The sequence below is a fragment of the Chiloscyllium plagiosum genome, unplaced genomic scaffold, assembly GCF_037043375.1.
Source record: "Chiloscyllium plagiosum isolate Xiang-an unplaced genomic scaffold, Cpla_swu_hap1 HiC_scaffold_27, whole genome shotgun sequence".
Taxonomy (NCBI): domain Eukaryota; kingdom Metazoa; phylum Chordata; class Chondrichthyes; order Orectolobiformes; family Hemiscylliidae; genus Chiloscyllium; species Chiloscyllium plagiosum.
In genome coordinates, this window is record NW_028270165.1 from 26,076,290 (window position 1) to 26,086,034 (window position 9,745).

The 9,745-nt window shown below is 40.5% G+C and overlaps 1 pseudogene; it reads left to right on the forward strand.

Annotated features, from left to right (window-relative positions):
- Nucleotides 1–371: 371 nt before the first annotated feature.
- Nucleotides 372–3,658, forward strand: LOC148143470 (putative G protein-coupled receptor 139; annotated as a pseudogene).
- The last annotated feature ends 6,087 nt before the right edge of the window (nt 3,659–9,745 follow it).

Consider the following 9,745-nt stretch of genomic DNA (forward strand, 5'->3'; position numbering starts at 1 on the left):
GGAAGTCAGTGAGTTGAAAGAGTAGATTTTCCTGAAACAGCGTGCATTATGCACCATCACCAGTAAACTGTAAGGCAAGCTACAATGTCAACTTCTTGATGGAGAGATATACCTAGTCTTAACGAGTGGACAGGGTGGAGGCGCATAATGACAACAGCAATGAAAATGCTTTCGTTCTGGAAATTAGCTAGTCATCAACAAACTGTTTGTTCAAGGGACGTTAAACCCATTATGTATAGTTTCACAACCACCGATTCCCGTGAGAGATGTTGGAATACAGAAGGATCACGCATTCGCAATGAATTGGTTCACAGCCTGTTTAAAGCGATTGGTCAGACAGGCAAGGACACAATACGTCACGCGAAAAAAAAATGCATCTCCCTATTCAAATGGTTAGGAAAGTATACTATCTGATCCTTGCCATCATTGGAGTTTCGGGTAAGTTTCTAATCTGAGTAAAGCTATTTGTTTTTGTCCATGTTATTTCTCTTAAAGCTATAAATCTTCCAGTTAGTCCGTTGTATGTTCAAGGAAGCAGAATGGTTGGACATAGTGCCATCAGGCATTGTTAATTGAAAAGCAGGTGCATTTATTATGGACTGAATAGCCTCCTTATGCCAGAAAGTATTTTTATATTTCTGTCATTCGATAGTTGAGCGTTCGACTGAAAATGTGTGAACTGTTGTGGTTCTGTTCGCCGAGCTGGAAGTTTTTGTTGCAAACGTTTCGTTCCCTTGGCTAGGCGACATCATCAGTGCTTGGGAGCCTCCTGCGAAGCGCTTCTTTGATGTTTCCTCCGGTGCTTATAGTGGTCTGTCCCTGCCGCTTCCGGTTGTCAGTTTCAGCTGTCCGCTGTTGTGGTTGGTAAATTGGGTCCAGGTCGAAGTGTTTGTTGATGGAGTTTGTGGAAGAATGCCATGCCTCTAGGTGTGTACTACTAACGGAATAGCAATGATTCGAGTGTGCATTCAAATTCTGTTGTATTAACTATTCCTTTCTTTCATTCATCTTCATTCTTAGACTCGTTGCACATTGCGGCATGTTGGTCATTGTTAATGAGGAACAAAATTCCCTTCCAGTGATTATGACAACAAAAATACTCATTGCTGGGAAATCAGAGCAAGCCTGGCATCAACTGTGAGCACAATTATTCTTTCATGCCGACTTTGTTCTATTTTCTCTCCACAAATGATGCGAGAGTCGGTTTCATTTCGGATTTCCGGCATGCCCCGTTGTATTTGTGTGTGAGGCAGTGAAGTGATCAAAGTTCTCTCCCGGATTAATGGCAGTAATAGGGAACATCACTCTTTTTATTGGAATCAGTAAAACTTAAGGATATCATTACATTCAACACATACAGATGACTATGTACAGGAATCTTATCTTTGAAGGACTTAATATTGGATTTTCCACTGCATTTGTTTAACCAAAGAATAGAACACAACCTGTTTCTTATGAGCTGACATCTGAAGTCACTCCATCGTAATATATTTTTTTAAAGATTATAGTATCAGTGACTTGGATTCAATTTGTCGTGGTTAAATCAAAACCAAACGTGGTTTGCTGTCAGCTCAGATAATACGATGAGAAGTGATAAGTGAAAGTTAATTACATATTATAGTAACTTACATCAATACCGAACCTGTCGCCATACTGCAAAGGAGCAACCTGACATTGGATGAGATACCAAAATTTTAAGCTTGCAACTGTGACTACCTGGTCAGGTCCACGCCCTCTACAACCCAACCTCCCATCCTGTCACCTTCCCCCTGCCAACGCAGGAATTGCAAAATCTGGGCCCACACCTTCTCCTTCACCTCCATCCAAGGCCAGAAAGGAGCCTTCCACATCCATCAAAGTTTTACCTGCCCATCCACCAGTATCATTTATTGCATCCGTTGCTCCCGATGTGGTCTCCTCTACATTGGGGAGACTGGACGCCTCCTAGCAGAGCGGTTTTGGGAACATCCCCGAGACACCTGCACCAATCAACCACACCACCCTGTGGCCCAAAATTTCAACTCCCCCTCCCACTCTGCCGAGGAGATGGAGGTCCTGTGCCTCCTTCACCGCCGCTCCCTCACCACAAGACGCCTAGAGGAAGAATGCCTCATCTTCCGCCTCGGAACACTTCAACCCCAGGGCATCAATGTGGACTTCAACGGTTTCCTCATTTCACCTTCCCCCACCTCACCCTAGTTCCGAATGTCCAGCTCAGCACTGTCCCCATCACTTTTCCGACCTGCCTATCTTCTTTTCCACCGATCCACTCCACCATCCTCCATAACCTATCACCTTCATCCACTCCCCCACTCACCTATTGTACTCTATGCTACTTTCACCCCACCCCTACCCTCTTCTAGCTTATCTCTGCACCTTTCAGGCTCTCTGCCTTTATTCCGGATGAAGGTCTTTTGCCCGAAACGTCGATTTTACTGCTCCTCGGATGCTGCCTGAACTGCTGTGCTCTTCCAGCACGACTAATCCAAAGTGTGCAGTTATCATTCAGACTGGATTCATTGCTCAGTGTATTTTGCCGCTGCCATAGTACCAACATATACATGTGTAGATATTAAATGGTTTATGCTTACAAATGGAGAATTCTTGTCGGCAATAATGAATCAATCTTACATTGTCAAACAGTTAATTTCTCCATTACTTTAAACTCTGGGATAATGCCAAATGCATAGATCTCTGGAAAAAAGTTCTTAATGGCTGATCAGAAACGGAAAATAAGTCTTCAATACCAAATCTATGTTCTTGTCTCTCTTCCAGTGAATTTAGTTTCAGTTTTAATCCTGTCCCAAGAAAACTGTGGGCTATCAACCTGCACGACTCGCTACCTGTTGGCCATGACAACAGCAGATCTCCTCGTCATCATCACTGAGGTTGTACTGAACAGAATCAATGATTATTATTTTCCATTAAATTTCCTGAAAATCACTCCTGTGTGCAGTATTCGCTATGTCCTGCTCCGCGCAGCCACAGACTGTTCTGTCTGGTTCACCGTGACTTTCACTTTTGATCGATTTATTGCTATTTGTTGCCCAAAGTTGAAATCTCAATATTGTACCAAGAAAACTGCAACAGTGATTCTCCTAACAACAGGGATTCTTATGAGTTTGAAAAATATTCCAATATACTTTAGGTTTAGACCACGGAGGATTATCAACAATGTACCTTGGCGCTGTTCTAACAGACCAATCTATTTCACTGACTCGAGATGGATTGGATTTCGTACATTTGAGAAGATTTTAACACCGTTGATACCATTTGGGTTAATTCTGTTTCTCAACGGTGTGACAGTCAGTTATATTTTAGTGGCCAGTCGAATCCGTAAACGACTCAAATGTCACAGCAAGGGAGACTCTGGAGCTGAGAGCAGAAGGAAGTCTATCATTTTGCTCTTCACCATATCCAGCAGCTTCATACTTCTGTGGTTCATCTACGTTTTATATTTTTTGATGTTGATGAGCTATTAGATGGCCCGTCTGCTTATGTATTTGAGAATTTGGCATATATGCTGCGTAATTTAAGCTGCTGTACAAACACGTTTATTTACGTGGTAACACAATCTAAGTTCAGAGAACAGCTAAAACTTACATTGACATATCCTCTGACATTAGTTATTGCGTTTATTAAGAAACAATCAAATTAACATCATTTTTAATGCAAAAACAGATAATGGGCAAAATCTGAACCAGTAGAGAATATTCTGTAACTTTTCTTTTTTTCCCAGTCACTTCCGACAAAATGTGCACTGATCCCTATTACTGTGCTTTCCCTTGGCCCAATAACCTCCATCCCACCCCAATATGATCTGTTCAAGTAATAAAAATGATATCTGTGATTTCCTTTTGCCATCTCGCCATTTAGTTATTCTGTATCTTCTCTCGAAATTAAAAATATCCCTCCCTCTTTATATTCTGCCAGTTAAATGTTTCATTTATATTGTAAAGTTCTCCATGTGTCTCTCACTGCAAGATGTCTGTGTAACCCTCAACCTAGATAGCAATTTCCTGCAGGTCCGAGGTCATTCCAATTTCTGTCATTACTTCCAGATCGAATTTTTTCCCTAACTCTGTAAAGAAAAATTATCCCTACAACATTCCACAACTCTTCAAAATTATCGGCCTAAAAACATTACTGAAATGCGTAAAGTGCTTCAAATACTAGAGTTATCCGAACGTGTTTAACCTTTAATTTTTCATATCACATGTAATCCACATATTTCCAATTATGCTGCATTGCACTTTTTACAGACATGCCTGTGCATATCCAATCATATTGATAGGAAGAAGGAACTTATCCATATGCCCCGTTGTGCCTCCTGCGTTACTCAATTCGATCTTAACTGACCTGAGTAGTTGACATTCCGACCGGTCCTGAAAAACAAGCCATTTCTGACCAAGGGTTCGTCTTAATATGTATATATTAAGTCACACGATATAATCTTTGTCATGTACCAGACTAATAATGCCCAACATTTACTGCCACATATTCTAGTTATTAGATGATTAAATCGTCTCTAATTTGATTTCATCACTGTTGTATATTTCCTTCGTTAGCAAGGGTAATGGCTTTTAAATTGCTCCATGTCAAATTTCACGAAGTTCAGTATAACTTAAACGTTTCCTGCATATTTTTGTTTTGAGTTCAATACATGATAACATGCACCAGTGTTTTTCAGCAATTGTAGTGTCTTTTCCTATATATGTATGAATCGGTCATTCAATCAATAGCATGTTCAGAACGAACTGCTTCACCGAACTTCTTAATTTTAAACTACATAGGTCATATTAATTTGTCTCACGAGTAAGTTTTTGCACTGGCTTCCTTGAATCATCCTTTCATTTGCGACATTATGTCTCCTGTTCTTCCCTTATTTTCCTCGCACCCTATGTTGCATTCTTCCCTCACGTTTCACTGAGATCCATTTCTTCTTCTCCTTCGCTTGGAAACATCGTTTTCTTAATCTCACCATTAAGTAATTTCAGGGGCATTCTTGCACGTGTAGATGTCTATGTTTTTCGTTTATTTAAAAAATGTTATGAACCGATGTAGGAAAACAACTGTTTTAACATGATGCTGTATGAATGAAATTGTTGTCATTCTTAGAACTAGGTTTGTTAAAAAGTCATTGTAGATTATGCTTACACGATCACTTTCTTTGAGAAATACGGGAGGTGTGCTACTAACAGGATGGCAGCAACAGGTGCATTCACAACGACAATTGCCCGAACTAAAGACTTGTTTTTATTTTGTTATACTGACTAGTTAGGGTTGACGAAGGAATAACATTTGTGGTTGTCACCAGTGTACGTCTTCTGAATGCGAACAATACTTTCAAAGCATTCTGATGTTGAGAAGGAAAGATAGTGTGGCTTCTTGCAGTACTAAGAAAAGGGAGGTTTGAAAAAGGCGATTTTATTCAAGATGGCCTTTGTGCTAAGGTATTACATTTGATCAGTAATTCACAGATTTCAGTAATTTGTAAACCACTCGCTCTCTTTGCTAGTTCCATTAAGTGAGAATGTAAAATGTTAGTGGGGAGGGGTAGATGGTAGAGCAAGATTAGGCAGCAGTGTAAATAGAACATGAATTACGAAAGCCTTGATTATGAAAATAACAAGTTACTTCGAAAAAACTGACAATGAAATATCAGAGTACGAAGAACTAAACTGCGTCTTTTTTTAAGGAAAGATGTTTTGCATGTTAGGCTGATGAACGCAGCGAATGTTGGGAAAGATGAGGTTGAGACGTTGTGGTTATTACAGAAATGTGAGGAATGGACAGGTGTGGCAGTTCAATGTTCCAAGGTGCAAAATGCTATTGAATAGATGGAATGGAAGGATGGAGAGGAGTGAGATCTGATCTCAAATTTTAATTGAGGAAAACATTACTGTTGGAACGAGACATGACATTTCTGAAAAAATAGTCGAGCGGAAACATATGTGCTGAAATTCGAATAAGAAAGGAATGGTCACCTTGTTGAGAATGTACTTTCGGCATCCAAGTAGTCAAAGTGAAGTTGAGAACTAAGCATGCTAAGACATCTTAGATAATTGAATAATTAGTATGCGACCAGAACCTTCAAAGATGATTATAGTATGTTATTTACACGCAATAGGACGTCTGACAAAGGAGGGCCTTTCAGCAGTGCGACGACGACAGTTCTGAATATTTATGTTCATTGTGAAAGTGAAATGCAAGCCTGGTAAGATTTGGGTACAATAAATGAGTAAACATACTGAGGTTCTAGTCAAGAAGAAGAAAGGAAACATGCCTGCAGTTCTCCTATAACGTTTCAGACAAACATCGCTTAATAAATGTAATGGGGCTCATGTGGTTGGGGAGAAACAGCAATAAACATCATTTACGATCGCTCATAAATCACTGAATGTCTGAAACAAAGCAATGTATCGGGAGAATGTGAGGACTGCAGATGCTGGAGATCAGAGTCTGAAAAGCAAACAATGTCAAGCAGTAACTGAGGAGCAGGAGAATCGAGTTTCAGTCATCAGACTGTCGTCCAGAATGAGGCTTGTGGGAGGATGTTTGAGAGAGAAATGTAAGTGGGTGGGGTTCCCGGGAAGGTAGCTGTGAAGGCAATAGTTAGATGAAGGTGGGGGAAGGATACAGGTCAGAGATGGTGGGGAATTCATTGATGGGAAAGCCGATTGATTGATCCAGCAGATTTTATCAAGTTGGAGTCTTTGGACTGAGATAAACTGAGGGAAGAGGAAATGAGGAAACGTTTGAAGTCCATTTAATCCGGTGTAGTTGCACTTTTCAAAGGCAGAAGAGGAGGCCTTCTTCCTTCAGTCTTTGGATCGCTAAGGTTTGGCGATGGAAGAGGCCCAGGAACTTACATGTACTTGGTGAAGTGTGTGGGAGAGTTGAAGTGTTCCACCGCAGGGCAATGGGGTTGGTTAGTGCGGGTTTCGAAGCGAGGTTCTCTGAAACGATCCACAAGTTGACATCCACTCTCCGCAATCGACAGACGACCACATCAAGTGCAACAGATACAGTAATTGACATTTTTGGAGGTACAGGTGAATTTCTGTTCGATGTGAAAGGATTCTTTGGGGTCTTAGATGGAGGTGAGGAGATGATGCAGGGGCAGGTTGTGCACTTCCTGCTGTGATGGGGAAGGTGACAATAGTGATGCTCACCAAAAGGGCAAAAGAGAGAGTAGGACCCAATACAGTTCGAAGAGGTCGCCTTTGTGTTCAATCCCACGAGACAGATGTGATCGTAAGTGAATATTTTATGTCCTCTTCTTTTTTACTGTAGTGAAATTAACAAAGGCGAGAGAATGCAGAGGACTAAATATTGGTGTTTTGAAATTGTTCACACCACAGACCAGGAAGTGTTGGAAGTCTTAGAAAATATAAATATAGATACATTTTCTTGATCTTATGTCACATGCCTCAGTACATTGAGGAAAATTAGGTAGGAATTCACAGGGCCCTTGCAGACACATGTGCATCATGCATATCAACGAGAGAGTTTCCAGATGACTGGAGAGTGGCATTGCTTATAAAGGGATACAAGGAGAAACCGAGGAATTGCAGATATATTGAGTCCATCTTTGATGATGTGTGAGTTCTTGTCGGTGCTGCTAAAATGTAGGATGTGTATGCATTGCCTGAGTCAAGGATTGATGAGTCAGCATAATTTTGTGCACGGGAAATCATGTCTCCAACAGGTGATTGAGTTTTCTGAGGATACATCCAAAAACATCGATAAGTGAACTGGTTCATGTTGTTTACTTGGACTTCAGTAAAGCCTTTGACAAGGCTTCACATTCTCGTCAAATTAATAACGTTTGATCACATCGGATTCAGGGTTAATATGGCAATTGAATATGAAATATGTTTGCTAGCAAGATACAGAGAGGGTTGGTAGATGGTAGTTTTTTTTTCGGACTAGAGACCTGTTACCAGCAATTAGGGATGGACAGTATATGCTGCCTAGCCAGCGACGCCCTCATCTTGTTAGAGAATAGAGCAAAAATCAATAAGGTTATGGATGACAGCAAAAACGCTGTCCATTAGTCAGTGAGGACAGTTTTCTAAGATTATAAAGGGATTTCTAGAGGACGGATAAAGGCGTGGAACAATGGCAGACCTAGTTCAACAGTAATGAATATGAAACATTCATTTTGCAAAACTACAAGGCAGGAATTATTCAATTAAAGCAAGACATTACATGGTATTATAGATAAGACTGACCTCGGAGATTAGGTACATAATTCTTTGAACTTTATGTCACACATTTATAGGATAATTAAGAATGCATTTAGTATGCTGGCCTTCACTGTCCAGACGTTTGAGGATAGGAATTGGGACGTCATCTTTAGATTTATAAATGTTAGTGACGTCTCCAATGGAGCATTGTTGTCCATTTCGTTTCAACCCATTATGGGAAAGAGTCAAAAATTCTGGTGCTAGAAAACCCCAGCCGTACAGGCAGCATCTGCAGAGAGGGAGAGTCAACGTTTGGAGCATAAGCTCTTCATCACGCATTCCTGAGGAAGTGCTTCTGCGAGAAACATCGGGTCTCCTGCTCATCGCATGCTGTCTGACTGGCTGTACTTTTCCAACACCACAATTTTTGACTCTGATCTCCAGCTTCTGCAGTCTGCAGTCCTCAATTGTTCCGATTATTGGAATGCTATATAATGAAATTGGGGAGTCCAGCATGTTTTTTTTTAACCAGGATGCTGAGGGTTATGGAACCTTTGACTTCTCAGGAATAACTTGAACGGTTGAGTATTCATTTTCACTGAAGTTTTGGAGGTTGAACGGTGAACTTACAGGTATATAAAACCATGACTGGAGTATATTCAGACTAGAGGGTATAATTTTAAGGTGAGATGAGAGATATGCAAAGACATGAGAGGGGACAACTTTTGCATAGAGGGTGGTCTGTGTGCAGAATGAATTCGCAGGGGTGGTCATGTGTGCGGATTCCATTGCAATGTTAAAACTACGTTTGGATATATCCACGAATAGGAAAGATTCGAAGCCAGATGGACCAAATCCAGGCAGACGTGACCTGTTCAGTTTCTAATTATAGACGGTAGGAAGTAGTTGGACTGAAGGTTTTTCTTTCGTTGCTGTACTACATTATGACGCTCTGTCTTTAGCAAGCAAGCGAAAAAGAGCTGGAGATGTGCTCAACAGCGGCCAAATACTATTTAAAAAAGACAACACCTCAGTGCACGCTGTGGGTAACTGTAACACCGCCCTGCGTTTTTTTTTCTCTCCCTACATAAACGTATTTTATTACATATATATACACACACATACATTTCTGTGCTTATGTCGGGGACCGTTATAAGTGGAATAGGGAATAACATAATTTAGTTAAAGGTTACGAGTTCAAAGTAATCGACTTCCAGCTCGAACTTAGTGATGTGCAATAAACCACAATGTAGTTAAGTACAGAAACGTAGTCCGTGTTTTTGATTGACATCTGTAAAGATAGGACATTTTGGAAAGGATACAAACATTAAGAACGACTTTAATCTTTTCACATTCCTGGCAATATTTGTTCATGATTTCCAACATACTCCCAAACTTGATGCTGAAAAATTTGGGATCATTTCAGAAAGAATTAATTTCTCTGCACAGATGCGATACGAGCAACTAACACTTGGAATGGCAAGTTTCGTACTGCCTTCAAAAGTATAATTGGGCAGGTAAAGTATATCTTACAGTTACTTGAATTTTCCATG